At 37.7% G+C, this 17,183-nt stretch overlaps 1 protein-coding gene and 1 non-coding gene across 2 annotated transcripts in view; both read right to left on the bottom strand.

Moving 5' to 3' along the window:
* SGCZ (sarcoglycan zeta) overlaps positions 1 to 17,183 on the bottom strand; it is a 178,171-nt gene that overhangs the window by 132,191 nt on the left and 28,797 nt on the right. The window lies entirely within an intron of this gene.
* TRNAC-GCA (transfer RNA cysteine (anticodon GCA)) lies at positions 11,276 to 11,347 on the bottom strand. Its single transcript has one exon. It is a non-coding gene; the product is annotated as a tRNA-Cys (tRNA).

Raw genomic sequence — 17,183 nt, 5'->3', positions numbered from 1 at the left:
TGAAGGTAAAAGAGGAGAGTGAAAAAGCTGGCTTAAAACACAACATTCAAAAACCAAAGATCATGGCACCCAGTCCTATTACATGTGCGTGCTCTACTCTTTGCAATCCATAGATTGTAGCCTGCCAGGCCCCAGGCTCCTCTCTCCATGGAATTCTCCAGGCAAGAATACTAGAGTGGGTATTCTAGCATTCTAGTGGGTATTCTTCTAATAATGGAAGATACCCTTCTCCAGGGAATCTTCCCAACCCAGGGATCAAACCCAGGTTTCCAACATTGCAGGCAGATTGGTTACCACCTGAGCAACCAGGGAATTCCTATTACTTCATAGGAGGAACAGTGTCAGATTTCATTTTCATTTTCTTGGGCTCCAAAATCAATGCAGACAGTGACTGCACCTGCAAAATTACAAGACAGTTGCTCCTTGGAAGAAAAGCTGTGACAAACCTAGTCAGCATATTAAAAAGCAGAGACAGCACTTTGCCAACAAAGGTCCCTCTAGTCAAAGCTATGGTTTTTCCAGTAGTCATGTATGGATGTGAGAGTTGGACTGTAAGGAAAGCTGAGCACCGAAAAATTGATGCTTTTGAACTGTGGTATTGAAGAAGACTCTTGAGAGTCCCTTGGACTGCTAGGAGATCCAACCAGTCAATCCAAAAGGAGATCAATCCTGAACATACATTGGAAGGACTGATGCTGAAGCTGAAGGTCCAATACTTGAGTCACCTGATGCAAAGCACCAACTCATTAGAAAAGACCCTGATGCTGGTTAAGATCGAAGGCAAGAGGAGAAGGGGACGACAGAGGACCAGATGGTTGGATTGCATCACTGATTCAATGGACATGAGTTTGAGCAGGCTCTGGGAGATAGTGAAGGATATGAAAGCCTGGCATGCTGCAGTTCATGGGGTCACAAAGAGTCAGAGAAAATTTAGTGACTGAACAAAAAAAAAAAACATTTCATAGCAAAAATAAAGTATTAAAAACCATAGGAGAAGTTCAATAGAATTTTCAAGTGAATTCAATACTTTACTTCCAGCATTTTTAAAGAAACCAGAAGGGAAAGAGACACGTGTACCCCAATGTTCATCGCAGCACTGTTTATAATAGCCAGGACATGGAAGCAACCTAGATGTCCATCAGCAGATGAATGGATAAGAAAGCTGTGGTACATATACACAATGGAGTATTACTCAGCCATTAAAAAGAATACATTTGAATCAGTTCTAATGAGGTGGATGAAACTGGAGCCTATTATACAGAGTGAAGTAAGCCAGAAAGAAAAACACCAATACAGTATACTAACGCATATATATGGAATTTAGAAAGATGGTAACAATAACCCTGTGTATGAGACAGCAAAAGAGACACTGATGTATAGATCAGTCTTATGGACTCTGTGGGAGACGGAGAGGGTGGGGAGATTTGGGAGAATGGCATTGAAACATGTATAATATCGTGTATGAAACGAGTCATCAGTCCAGGTTCGATGCACGATACTGGATGCTTGGGGCTGGTGCACTGGGACGACCCAGAGGGAGGGTATGGGGAGGGAGGAGGGAGGAGGGTTCAGGATGGGGAACACAGGTATACCTGTGGCAGATTCATTTCGATATTTGGCAAAACTAATACAATATTGTAAAGTTTAAAAAAAAAACAAAAAACTTAACAATGAAAAAAAAAAAAAGATTATGACCGTGTGTGCATTTGTGTTAGTGACTCAGTCGTGTTTGACTCTTTGAAACTCATGGATTGTAGCCTGCTGGGCACCAGGTTCCTCTGTCCATGGAGCTCTCCAGGTAAGAATACTGGAGTGGGTTGCCATTCTCTTCTTCAGGGGATCTTCCCAAACCAGGGATTGAACCTGGGTCTCCCATGTTGCAGGCAGATTCTTTACCATTGAGCCATCAGAGAAGTTAAAGATTATAACTAGTTTTTCCCAATAAAGGAAACAGTTGATTTTTATAAATATTCAACTTACTAAATTATGATGGACTTTAACTAGAAACGTTTGAGGAAATCAAATTGAGCTTGATTTTAGACCACAGGTTTAAGTTATAAGCATTTTAAAATCTGTACATTGTACTTTTTTTAGTGTTGCTGCTGCCGCTGCTGCTAACTCACTTCAGTCATGTCCGACTCTGTGCGACCCCATAGATGGCAGCCCACTGGGTTCCCCCATCCCTGGGATTCTCCAGGCAAGAACACTGGAGTGGGTTGCCATTGCCTTCTCCAATGCATGAAAGTGAAAAGTGGAAGTGAAGTCACTCAGTCGTGTCCAACTCTTCGAGACCTCACGGACTGCAGCCTACCAGGCTCCTCCGTCCATGGGAATTCCCAAGCAAGAGTACTGGCGTGGGTTGTCATTGCCTTATCCATTTTTAGTGTTACCAAAATTTAATATAGCCTTCTCTTACTTTCCTTCCATGCTATATTATATGACAATCTCCTTCAAAATGTATTCCAAATTTAGCTTTCTCTTACATGATATTCATTTGGAGACTTCATAAACATTTATTTGAACAACTTCAAATATGTCTTTTCTCTATACTTTTTTAAAAACAAAAATTTAATGCTTATACTTTTGTATTCATGATTCCCAGACATTCAAATGAGACAGACATTCATATTTTCCCAGTCATTAACGTCTCTTAAACAAGTTAAATATATCAGAGCAATATTCTTCAACTGAACTCAGAATTTTAGATTTGGATATGAGACTTCACAGAGATCACCTACTTTAACTCTGTCATGGACATAGGAGAATGCAGACAATGTGGGGTGGACTGACCACGTGCCCACAGTTATATAGGCAAATTTCAGTTAACTAACCATGGCCAAATATTCAAACATTTGAAAACGGCAAGCTTTCTAATCATTATGGAAACCAAATGTCAACCCATAGAGGGAATTATGGTTTTCCTTTGTGGCTTATTCTAACCTGCTTAGTAGAACCACTTCTTCCCTATCCCTTTGGATGAAATTTATAGTCAAAGACCAGTGAATTTTCTGAATATTCTGAGAAAATGGGAAGTCCTTTTTTTAATAATCCATGTGCCCAATCCGGTGTACTACTCAAGAGCGTCAGACTTCGGCCCCTCTCCCTCATCTCGGGCCTCCTGACTCTAGCTTTCTTCATACTTAAAGAGAAGATGCATATATTTCCTTCCTCTCTTTGACCTCTCAGCACTTCACACGCCCTTTTTCTTCTACTCTGTATCAGACCATGTCGGGGGTGGGGGGAAAATAAAGGAACCGGAAATGTTATTTCACTAACACCGCTCTGGGCTGGAGTTAGCACTTTACATCCACTGAAGGTGCTTAGAGGCTTTCATCTTTTTGGAAAACTTGTTTCTTTGATTCACTGGGGACAACTCCCAACTGTAGGAGATTCATCACCTGCAGGATTCTTTATACAATGGACTGCTTCTCCCCAAGCTGGTAGTCTGAGACTGGTTTCTTACTCCTGGGAATCCTGGACCACACCTGTATACAAGCCACTTTCTCCCTGCTGACAGCCCATTTAGTTCTAAGACAGCCCAGGGCAGCTCACATCCATGTAGGACTAACAGTGTGTTCAGGGGAAACACTCAGGATTCTTAGTTTGCCAAATTTGAGCAGTGACAGTCACCCCGATGTGCCAGCCTCTCACCTTTTAAATCTGTCAGGCTTGAGCCAAATATTGGTCCACTTTGTCTATTGAGTTCTCAGGGACATACATGACACCTTCACTTGGAGCCACTCCCTGTGCTAGAGGTAAACATACTTCTTTGGGGAACAGCAGAACACTGATACATGAAAAGCTCTTTAAAAATTCTCTTCTACCCAGACATAATACTGTAAAGAAATTATCCTTCAATTAAATATAAATAAACTAAAAGTCTCTTCTATTATACAAAACACTGTAGTGGTGCATCCTCAGTTTGGTGGATATTATGAATAGTACAAATTATCTTCTGAGCTGCAAGTCCTGTATGGTGGTCTTGGACTTTACTTTGAAATGTAGTGTGTATGTTCTTGGATCTCAACTGAAACTGTGATTAAAACAATTCCATTTAATCTTGTCATAGATTCTCAGATAACATGTAGAATTCATTTTTGTATTCCCATTGCTTATCACAATGATTGAAATGTAGCAGGTATTTGACAAGTCTGCTTTTTTTTTTAAATGATTGAAGTGATTTTGAATTTAGATACTTTACCATGTGCTCTCATAAAGAAACATGTAAGTGCTTCTTGACTTATCTCTCATGAGATCATTGACAAATTTTCATCAGGTCTGAATAATTTTATATATTTTCTATTACTAGAATCTTTCTAGAATATTTGCCCCCTCTACACATATTCTGTATCTACTAACTTAATTTAGGGGCTTATCCTTTACTTGGAAGGTTCTAAAACATTCCTATTTCCCTACAATGCTTTCTTCTTCTTCTAATCAGTATCCTATGCTGTCTTCAAGAGAATGAGTCTAAAATTTTTCTGATCATTTTATTCTATCTTCCCATCCTGCTCATGGTTTAAATCATTCCAGGTTTTGTTTCACATATCAAATAGAGTCCAATTTCTCCAGAATGATACAGCCAACATTTTCAGTGGGGCATCTGCCTAAGTCCTCATTACTGACTCCCAGCGTTCCCCACTTCTTATTTCTGAAAGTTCAAAAACATTTGACTGCAAAGAGATTGTGGAATGGGCTATGTTTTTTCATAATTTTCAACTTCATTGGAAGGGCTGATGTTGAAGCTGAAATTCCAATACTTTGGCCACCTGATGCGAAGAGCTGACTCATTTGAAAAGATCCTGATGCCAGGAAAGATTGAAGGAGGGAGGAGAAGGGGACGACAGAGGGTGAGATGATTGGATGGCATCACCGACTTGATGGACATGAGTTTGAGTAAACTCTGGGAGTTGGTGATGAACAGTGAGGCCTGGCGTGCTGTAGTCCATGGGGTTGCAGAGTTGGACATGATTGAGACTGAGCGACTGAGCTGAACTGAGCTGATAAACCTGCTTCCTTTGCATGAAGTACCTTTCTCTCTTTGTTATCTACTGAAATTCAAATGCTAGCACAAATAATATTTCATTACTCCAATCACAAATAGTCATTTCCTCTTCTAACTCCAGCTTTTAACGAATATGTGGTTCTATATGATTTGTTCACATATCTATCTGCCTTTTCAACTTGACTGAAGGCAGTCTCATTAAAATCAATCAAGAAATAAATGATTGATGAATTAAGAATTTCTAAATTGCTATTAATAGTATGTTGACTGTAGGAAAAAAGTGTCACAAGCACATCATCTGGAACATATGTGGGAGGGACAAAGTTAAAAGACTGCATAAAATGTACAATATTCATTCATTCTACTTATTTTCAAACAGTTTAATAGTCACTAGAATATAACAGGAGGCTTCCCTTGTGGCTCAGATGGTAAAGAGTCTGCTTGCAAGGCTGGAGACTTGGGTTCGATCCCTGGGTCAGGAAGGTCCCCTGGGGGAGGGCATGGCAATCCACTCCAATATTCTTGCTTGGAGAATTCCACAGACAGAGAAGCCAGGTGGGCTACAGTCCATGGGGTCACATAGAGTCAGACATGACTGAGCGACTAACACACACACAGACTATAACAACATCTAAATGATCTACTTCTCCCTGCTCAGACCTCCAAATAGTTAAATTAAGACTACAGGGAACAAAATGACCTCAAGGGTAAAACTATGCCTAGAAGCAATATTGTGAGATTAGTGATTGCATTAAGATTCAGGCAACTCATGTCAAGTTGAAAAGGTCTTAAAGGAGGATCAAAGATTGTGAGATAGTAATAGCAGGGTCTCAGAGGTTTCCATATTCTCTAGATGCTGCTTTCCAAGCAGCATATATTCTCTAGATGCTGCTTTCCAAGCAGCATATATTCTTCTAGGTATAATATTCAAGCTAAAAGCTAAATCTCCTTGCAATCATCAGGCCAAATATTTGGCTCACTAACAGCAGTAGTATCTCATTAAATTATCATAATGAAGAAGCTGATGTTCTGCTATGATTGACCTCTATGTTGGACTTCACATTTTTGATGGGCTCATGATATACACAAATGCCCATGAGAATTAACTCTAAGAATCTTCAAGGTGCTTTTAAATTCTCAGCATACAAAAATATGTCAGTTGCTGTCACAGATTCCTAGAAGACCACATCTCCCCCCTGATAAATGGATGTTTTAAAGAAATGGCCCTAGTTCTCAGTCTAGGCATTTAATGAGATGTCTCTTAAAAGTGAAATAAAAAGACATTGCTCCACTTTTGTTTTCCTACCTAATTTAATCTTAATTACCTATCCTAAGTTTAATTCCCTAGAAATCAGAGCCTGAGACAAAAGTTTATGTGCTAACATTTTATTAAGGAGTGCCAGTTGTTCCTGAGGAGCAGTGATGAGGGGTGGAGGCAGTGAGACTGGGAAGAAGGAAGAACACATACACTGAGAAGGGTTACCCAGATAGCCGCTGATTGCCATTCATCATCAGAGAAGCCTTAGGAACAGTGACATCTGAGAAAACTCATCTGTCAGAGTCAATAATGATCTGGTTCCCTAACCCCTACTGATCAAAGGCTGTGCCACAGGGCCTTAACTCCCACAAGCTCCTGGCTTGCATTTAAGGAATTTAGAGCTTCGTGGAACTGGTCAGTCAACCTCACAGGCATCTTTTGTTTGTCAGTGTCAAGCATGGGGTTTCACGAATTCTTATAGGAACAGTTGCAACAGTAGAGTAATTTCATAACTGGAGACCAAAGTAAGCAGTCTCCAGGACTTCAGCCAGCAAGCTAAGTGAGTGGATGGAGCCCAAGAGAAGCAAAAACAGAACCCATTACCCTACTTCTATCTCATGGCTTTTCAAGACAACAGTATGTAAAAGCTGGTGGTACCCAAGATCTGTCTATGTTAGATGGTGGGGTTATTTACTTTTTTCTTGGTTTGCTTGCATCAGAGGAGGTAACTGTACACAATTCCTGAGTTGACCGGCCCAGAATGAATAGGTGATCCACTTCCAATTTTGCAACAAATAAAGAAACAAGCAAAATAAGTCAGTGGGTCTTGAGATTATACGCACACACGTCTTCTCACCATCAGAACATTGGCCTGCAGTTTTTTCCTTCCTGACTCCAGGCAGGGCTAATTACAGACTGCCAACAGCGGGTGGTAGTAACGGCAAAAGGAGTGGTGACAATCTGATGAACCATTTCAAAAGGAGATCATATTTTCTACTGTTTATGTTATTCATCAGTCACAAGTATCTTTTTAGTCAAAATGATGAATTTTTCTTCTTTAAGTGTCAATCAGTCGCTATGATTAGTCGCTTCTGGAAAAAGAATCAGTGCCAGTACTTGTAATGAATCACACACAGTGATGTTTTATGGAAAAGGGTGGTGACGTTGAAGAGATCACTTCATGGGTCACTAATAGAACTGAATCTCCTGTAGAAAAATGTACAGTACTTTAAGCTTTTAATCTAAAGAAGTATTATTAATCTAGTCTATGAACTAAATAATACCTCAAGGTGTTATTTTAGCTCCTGATCCTCAAACTGTAGCTATCTAGTTTATTTTTGAAAATGAAAAATCAAAGACCTAGTTGAGTGTTTGCAGAGGTACCTTTAGAGGTTAAAACAAAGAATACAGATGTAAGTATGTCTTATCTTTGCAAAATCCATCACAGATGAACACTCTTGCCCAAACAATTTCTGACTATGGTTAATTTTGAGATATATTGATCTGAAACTTTATTGGAACACAGTAACACTCATTTTATAACTGTATATTATTGAAGTTTGTATACTGGTTTACAAGATTCATAAAACTCTTGCTTCTGGAACCTCTCTCAGGTTAAGTTTTAAGGAACAGAATCAGTAGCCATATTAGCTGACCATTTAATGTAAAATTATACATTTTTAATTGCTAAAAATGGTTAATTATTGGTACAGAAGTTCTTGTTTCTGTTTAATTTTCTTTATAGGACTTTATAATGTCTATACAAAACTTCAGAGCTATAACACTGTCAATTATGCTTATTGTTGAAATAACACTGGGGTGAAGCTTTTGATAGTAGACCCACATAACTAGGAATTTATCATATTTTAATTATATAGATTTTAGTAATCAAAGCTTTCACTGGCCATTTGATACAGAATTGAAGGGCAACTTGATTCACTTGCTAATCAATTTTGTTCATTTATAAGGGGCAAAATCAAGTTAGTCTCTTGTTTCTATATATCACTGGACAATTGTTCCTCAAATTTCAATAACTTTCAATTTCATTTCCTGAATTCAACCTCTGGGGTACTGCATAGTTATTGTAAAAATAACCGTAACTATATGTACAACCAGTGCAATGAAATATGCAGGAACATACTGAATACAGCTGCAGACAAGGGAAAACTGCAATGTGTAATATGCTCTTTTTTTGTGGAAATGTACAAAAGCTAGTTACCTGAGTTCACCTTGTATTTTCCTTGAGCCTTTAAGAATATAGAACTTTAGGAATATAGAGAGAGACTTTAGGAATATAGAACATTCCTAAAACATACATTTGCAAACTTTATGATATGCTAAATAACTTACAGTTCAGGTTCATCTGTATACTTGCTAAAACAAACAAAACTACAACCATAGATAGCCAGGATCATAAAAGCTATAAACTACTGCAATGAGATGGATGCAAATCTTAAATTCTATAGAGAATTTAAAAAAAAATTAAAGATTACATTTTTAAAAATACTAAATCTTATTTAAGATTAAACTTTTTAAAACTCATTCTATAATAAAGAGAACAAGCCAACTGAAATAGATGAGTCCATAAATCTAATTATTTCACAATAAAAATAAATTTTGAATCTAGTTTATTAATGAAAGTGCAAAGATACATGAAGGATCCTTAACTGTGGCTCATATTATCACACCACAATATTAAATATGGTTTCGGTGCACAACTTTTGGCAGCTAAAGCTGCATGTATTATTCCACACAGATGATAGAAGGAGGCCAATCTTGACATATGCAAAAGAAATTCAATAACATTTGCTCTGATAGTTACTAACTCTGAATAAAATATTCTCTATTTTTCTAATCTGAATCATCACGAATTGGATTCCAACTTTTCTTGTTTAGTCCTTAGAGAAAATAAATATTAACTAGCCCCTGGTGAAAACTCCTTCTTTAACTCAGTCTGTTAAATAACATTTGATCTTAGTCAAATGAACTAGCTCTAAATGTAAACATTAATCAGTTTTGGGGATTTGCTCAACCCCTTTGCATTTTGTCAATGCCTTTTTTAATTGTGGAAGGCAAATAAAGACTTTGTTCAGAGCCATATGATTTGGAATTTTGTTCAAATGGAATCAGATATGAATAAGGAACAAATTAATCTAATATGCTTTTATTACAGGTATAGGCAGACTACATACACAGTCTCCCATCACTGTCAATTATAATAACATAATGCTATAGATGATAACTAGGATTATCCTATTCCGAATCCATATGAATGAATGGTCTGTATGTTCTGATATGTCAGAACGTGGAAAATGTCTTAACAATCTCATTTTCAAAAATAGGTAGGAATATAAATCTAGTTAATGTAATATACATTATAGCAAAGTAGGAGAAAATCAAGATGATTAAATATTTCTATAACCTCAAGGTAAGATTTTTTTCCTCTGCCTAACACTACTAAATTCTTCCCTTTAAAAAATAGAAATATTGTTATCACTAAATTTTCAGAGGGACTAGAATAAATGCAATGTCATCATTAATATTATGTTCATAAAAAGTGTGACTCTAAGGAGAATAATGCTTTGAGCTCCTGAACCTAAGGCTTCAAATTTCTGATGGTTTCTTAACAGCACTTCGATTTTATATACTGTCATACTCAACACTGGAAAACACCACAACCAATAATGATCATTCCTGCTGACTGTTTTGAGGTTGTAAAGAAAATTTTTGTGCAATTGACTTTGAACCTCTTTCCACCAAAGAAATCAGGTTTTTAAGGCTTTTGTTACTATTAATTTGACTCTTTCTTCATTGCACTTAGTTCATATGTTTTGGCTTTTTCGCCAAGCTTATAAAAAGATGAATTGCTTGGCCAATTATCATACATACAGTGGCAAGACTGGTAACGCAAGAGAGGGAGAAAGTATAAGAAAAGAAAATGGCATAACATAGAGAATAAAAGTGGTACTTTTATTTTGATAATTAAACCCCTCAAATGAGGTTGACATTATTACAGATAAGACAAAGTTTTCCTTTGCTATGGTATATATTTTATCACAGCTATAAGTTTTGAGACCTTATATGATTTTCATTACTAAAATGGTATAAAGGGTTTATATTCATATTCTTGGGATAGAGCGCTAGCTTTATTGCTTCATAAAATGGGTATATTCAAGACATAATTTAAAATAGAGAAGCCATGAGACTTTAGTTTTCTACTTAGTATAATCAACATAAGCATGAATACCTCATTACTGCTGCTGCTGCTGCTGCTAAGTTGCTTCAGTCATGTCGGACTCTGTGCAACCCCATAGACAGCAGCCCACCAGGCTCCCCCATCCCTGGGATTCTCCAGGCAAGAACACTGGAGTGGATTGCCATTTCCTTCTCCAATGCATGAAAGTGAAAAGTAAAAGTGAAGTTGCTCAGTCGTGTCCGACTCTTCCCGACCCCATGGACTGCAGCCTACCAGGCTTCTCCATCCATGGGATTTTCCAGGCAAGAGTACTGGAGTGGGGTGCCATTGCCTTCTCTGTCATTACTAACTATAATTAAATGAAATGATAAGTTTATATAATATTGATAAGAACTTTTTCATGAGTGCTTACGTGCCAGGCAGTATGTCAGAATTCTTTATGTATATTATTTAAAATATCTGATGTGCACTCTACCACCACGAATTCTACTGTCTTTGGCTACTGTGAGTTTTCTATGTTATTCTTAATTTATGCAACATTTTTATCCAACAGGTAGATTTTTAACTTTTATATATTACAAATCTTTGAGAATCAGAAACAAAGTATCCTTTCACTACCCAATCAAATTGAATTTTTAAAAGTGGAGACTCAAATGTATAGACTATGTGTGTGTGTGTGTGTGTGTGTGTTTGAAGTCGCTCAGTCGTCTCCGATTCTTTGCGACCCCGTGGACTGTAGCCCGCCAGGATCCTCTCTCCATGGGATTCTCCAGGCAAGAATACTGGAGTGGATTGCCACTTCCTTCTCCAGGGGATCTTCCCAACCCAGGGATCGAACCTGGGTCTCCTGCATTGCAGGCAGACGCTTTATCCTCTGAGCCACCAGGGAAGCCATAGACTATGTAGAGATCCATAAAATCTAAACACTAGGTAAACAGAAGCAGGATGATCACGGTCAACTCTTACTAAAAATACACTAAAAATACTCTTTTTGAATTAAAAATATTTAATGTGAGAGAACAACAAAGGATCTTGGGGTCAATCTAGAACATATAGAGGAGATTGGGATATGACATCTTACTATAATACAAAAAATATGCTTTCAAGATATATGTGGACCTCTATTTGTGAGTCTTGAGACAAAAAATGACATTATTCTTGAAACATAAAATTCTTTTGCATCTCAAATTCAGTGTGCCCAAATAAATACATATTTTCTTTGCACTGTATTCTAATGTTTTTCAATGTCATCAATCTCCTACCAACATTGACATTACTAAATGTATTCATCTTAGTCTATATCAAAAAAGTCTTCAAGCCATATTGGCTGTCGCTAAAGGCAATGAACCTAGTCTTCTTTATATTCCTTGTGTGTGTGTGTGCTCAGTTGTGTATGACTCTGTGTGATGCTATGGACTGCAGCCCACCAGGCTCCTCTGTCCACGAGATTCTCCAAGAAAGAATACTGGAGTGCGTTGCCATGCCCTCCTCCAAGGAACCTTCCCAACCCAGGGATCGAACTCATGTCTCTTGTCTACCTGGATTGGCAGGCAGGTTCTTTACCACTAGCGCCACCTGGGAAACCCCATTTATTTCTTACATGCTATAAAAACAAGGAATTCAATAAATGTTGGTTGTACATTGACTACTTGAAGAAAATTTTCGTATGTCCCAAACAGTATTCAGAAAAATTTTCTCCTTCTTTGTTTTAATTGAATTCTGATTAGCCTCATGGATACTGATCTACCTACAAAACTCCCTAAAAGCTATTAATTCTCAAATACCACTGTAGCTCAGAGTCAGAGGTATATTATATATCTTTGTTCCACATCTGCATCATCATTCCTCTTTCTCCTAAATACCAAATATTTTTTGAGAATCCTGTTATCAATTTAATTCATTTCTGTTCCTGTACTCATTTACAACATTAACCGTCTCCTGGTCATTCCCACTGTGACTTTTACATACATGCACGCCCAGACACACACACACACATTCATGAATATTATAAACCAGCTCATTCTCTTACTCTGTGGTCCTATGATCATTCTTGGTATTTTAAGTACCGAGGGTCTCATTTATTTTACCTCTCCATGTACAACCCCTTTTCCTCAACTCTTCCTCCGCCACTGACCTCTATGGCTGCTTACTGAAACAGAAAATAGATCTTCAAAATCACAAATAAAGCTTTCCACTGTGTTCTCTGCCACCTTCATCCTTTGATTTGCCCCAGTTACAATGTCTGGTTTCAGTTTAGAAAGATCTCTGATCCTTTGAATGACACGCTTCTCCCTATCCCTTATTCCTTAATAACTGTGCTTTCTTTCTTTTCAAATACCATTTATCTAGTTCATCATTATAATCGTTCTCTTTCAAATACTTTCCATGTACTGACTCCTTCTCCATTTTGTTCATATAGACTGAGAAATGGAAACTTTGAGTGAATATCTAGATGATAATGCTCTATGCCTTTTCCCACAAAATAGAACTGCTGTAAATAATCACACAAATAAGGGAGGTGATATCATAATGGGTTCACAATTGAAAACTCAAGTAGAACCTTAATATTACTCAGTAATCCTACTAGGTATCCTCACAAATCCATTTTTCACATTCAGTTCAGTTCAGTTCACTCTCTCAGTCGTGTCCGACTCTTTGTGACCCCATGAATCTCAGCACGCCAGGCCTCCCTGTCCATCACCAACTCCCGGAGTTCACTCAGACTCACGTCCATCGAGTCAGTGATACCATCCAGCCATCTCATCCTCTGTCGTCCCCTTCTCCTCCTGCTCCCAATCCCTCCCAGCATCAGAGTCTTTTCCAATGAGTCAACTCTTCGCATGAGTTGGCCAAAGTACTGGAGTTTCAGCTTTAGCATCATTCCTTCCAAAGAAATCCCAGGGCTGATCTCCTTCAGAATGGACTGGTTGGATCTCCTTGCAGTCCAAGGGACTCTCAAGAGTCTTCTCCAACACCACAGTTCAAAAGCATCAATTCTTCGGCGCTCAGCCTTCTTCACAGTCCAACTCTCACATCCATACATGACCACAGGAAAAACCATAGCCTTGACTAGACGGACCTTTGTTGGCAAAGTAACGTCTCTGCTTTTGAATATGCTATCTAGGTTGGTCATAACTTTCCTTCTAAGGAGTAAGTGTCTTTTAATTTCATGGCTTCAGTCACCATCTACAGTGATTTTGGAGCCCCCAAAAATAAAGTCTGACACTGTTTCCACTGTTTCCCCATCTATTTCCCATGAAGTGATGGGACCGGATGCCATGATCTTCGTTTTCTGAATGTTGAGCTTAAAGCCAACTTTTTCACTCTCCACTTTCACTTTCATCAAGAGGCTTTTGAGTTCCTCTTCACTTTTTTCCATAAGGGTGGTGTCATCTGCATATCTGAGGTGATTGAAATTTCTCCCGGCAATCTTGATTCCAGCTTGTGCTTCTTCCAGCCCAGCGTTTCTCATGATGTACTCTGCATAGAAGTTAAATAAGCAGGGTGACAATATACAGCCTTGACATACTCCTTTTCCTATTTGGAACCAGTCTGTTGTTCCGTGTCCAGTTCTAACTGTTGCTTCCTGACCTGCATACAGATTTCTCAACAGGCAGGTCAGGTAGTCTGGTATTCCCATCTCTTTCAGAATAGTCCACAGTTTACTGTACGTTCAATTAAATTGTTTTTTTTTTTTTTTCACTTTTCAGAAACTGTCCATCTCTTTCCCTCTGTCTTAACTCTCTCAGCTTATTACTTCAAGTTCTCTTTAAGAGAATTAGAGAGTACTAGAATTTTTCATATTCAGCAGATAGCCTACCTACTTTGAAAAGTGCCAAGTAATCTACATATGCTTTGAATACTTACCCTCTTATCTTCCCAGTACTTTTTCCACATGTAAATAAAAATTACTTCCTGAACAAGTTGAGAATATTTTGAATACATCACATTTCTTTATGCTAAATACTTAAGTGCATATTATAAAATAAGAACAACATTCTCTTATATAATCATTGTATAATTCTCAATCCTGATTTTCAACATTGCTGAGGTATAATTATTTAACACAAGAATTGGCAAACTCTTTTTTTCTTTCTTTTGCAGAAGGCCAGATAGTAAATATTTTAAGATTTGTAGGCCATATGGTCTCTGTCACAACCAATCAACTTTCCTGTAGTAGCACAAATGCAGCCATAGGCAACACATAACTTGACTATGGCTGTGTCTACTACAACTTCATCTACAAAAATAGTTGGAGGTCCTGAATTAAACTACAGTTTTTATTCCAAACTTGTCAAGTAAAAACTGTGATAGAATTTTTCTAGGGTTTAGAACCTATTTGTTGCTTGTTTGATTTTTCCTTTTATTTCTTTCAACTTTTGCTTTATATATTTTGAAATTAAGGATTGTTCTATCTTCCTCTTGAATTGACCATTTTATCATTAACAGATGTCCCTCTCTATTTCTTGTGACGATATTCTTATACTAAAGTAGGTGGCTCAGACAGTAAAGTATCTGCCTGCAGGAGATGCCTGGTTTGATCCTGGATCAAGAAGATCCCCTGGAGAAGGAAATGGCAACTCAATTCCACAGACAGAGGAAACGCCATAGACAAAGGATCCTGACCAGCTATAGTCCAAGGGGTTGCAAAGAGTTGGACATGACTAAGCGACAAACACTACTTTTCAAAGTAGACTTTATTTGATTTGAATGAATATAGCTATATGATCTCATTTTAGTTATTATGTGTCTCGTATATGTTTTTTTCTCTTTTTGTTTACAAATTACCCATCTCTTTAAATTTAAGGTGCTTCTCCTGTAAACAATTGTTTTTTTTTTTCTCTCTCTATTCATTCTAACAATCTTTGTCTTCTACTTGGATTTCATGCCATTTAAATGTAATATGGTGTTGATATGGCTGAATTTAAGCCCATCATTATTTGATTTCATTTTATCGCATCTGGGATTGAGCCTGTCAGTATCTGCATCATTCCTACTAATTAAACCAAACAATGCTTTTTCATAATTTAAAATAATGACAAGTTTTTCATTATAGAATTTGTATGTACTGCCAACTTTCAACAGAAAGTTTTGTATGCATCTTCTCCATTATTTTTCATTGATATTAATATAAGATTCATAATTATGCTAATAACCTTTTCTGCTTACTCCAACACTGAGATCATCTGTATGTCTTATCCTGCTGTCTGTTTTTCTCTTGATTTTTGGTTATTCCTGCCTTTTTGCATGTCAAGTAATATTAAATTCTATGCTAAGCATTGTATCAATATATAAGGTGTATGAAAGATGTCTCCAGATGATATCTTACACCAGAAAAGAAATTCCCCTTTTCACACTAGGTAGTTAAGGTGAAATATTTATTACATCTCCTTCACTGCAGGTGGATTCTTTACTGTTTGAGCCACCAGGGAAGTCCAAGAATACTCGAGTGGGTAGCCTATCCCTTCTCCAGGGGATCTTCCGTACCCAAGAATTGAATCAGGGTCTCCTGCATTGCAGGCAGATTCTTTACCAGCTGAGCTACCAGGGAAGCCTCAGCTAAGGTGAGGGACTTATTACATCAATCCCGTGAGAGTCTGATTTTGGTCAAGGCTGGGCTTTGGGCTTTTAAATCTCAGTGTTTTCTGGGTTTTGTTAGTTCCTTGATTATCATCTTTTTTAGGCTTTTATTGAGGGCTGGAAAAAATCTCTTGCTCTTCCACATAAAAGATATTTGGAATTCCTTTCTTGTTTAAGGGGACTTTTGAGCTTGGTTTTAGAAAAGCACCTTCCTGGATGGAAATTCTGCCAAAGGTTTTAATGAAGGAACAACCTGTCTACTTGAGAGTCACCTCCTCTCTTTATTAGCACTTTGTACTCTAAGAATCCGAAATTATTGGAGAGTTTAAGATGCAATCATTCTGACATCTGAACCTTTTCAGTCTAGCTTTCTAGTTCCAGAAATCTTTAGCTCCCCTTTGGGAGATATAGTTTTATACTTAGAATCAATATACTCCCATCCAACCATATCAGGCCAGTAAGAATAACAAAATGCCAATGGATTCTTATTCACCAGGAAATGTCCATCATGTGGAATAAGGCAAATCCATAGTTCACACAGGAAATTTTCAATAACTCCAAGGAAAAAAAAGTTTGGGACCATCAGTCTTCTTCATAAATCCTCCCTGCATATTTCCAGTTCATTTAGTTTTTAACTGATTACAAAGATCTTTCATACCTTTAAAAAACTTTTTCAGATTAGTTTAACTTATCCACTTTATTCTATTTGTAGCAGTGAGAATTTCAGTTGACTGGTCTATGTCCTCTTTAAGAGTAGATGTTAAAGTCATTTTTATCTTATTATTCAATTAATAAATTACTAGAATAAAGAAATGTTGTAAATAGATGCTCAGTTCAGTTCAGTCACTCAGTCATGTACAACTCTTTGCGACCCCATGGACTGCAACATGCCAGGCCTCCCTGTTCATCACCAACTCCCGGAGCTTACTCAAACTCGTGTCCATTGACTTGGTAATGCCATCCAACCATTTGATCCTCTGTCATCCCCTTCTCCTCCTGATTCAATCTTTTCCAGCATCAGGGTCTTTTCAAACCAGTCAGTTCTTCGCATCAGGTGGCCAAAGTATTGGAGTTTCAGCTTTAGCATCAGTCCTGCCAATGAATATTCAGGACTGATTTCCTTTAAGATTGACTGGTTGGATCTC

This window comes from Bos javanicus, chromosome 27, assembly GCF_032452875.1.
Source record: "Bos javanicus breed banteng chromosome 27, ARS-OSU_banteng_1.0, whole genome shotgun sequence".
In the NCBI taxonomy this organism is placed as follows: Eukaryota; Metazoa; Chordata; class Mammalia; order Artiodactyla; family Bovidae; genus Bos; species Bos javanicus.
This window is presented reverse-complemented; position numbering and strand designations above follow the sequence as displayed.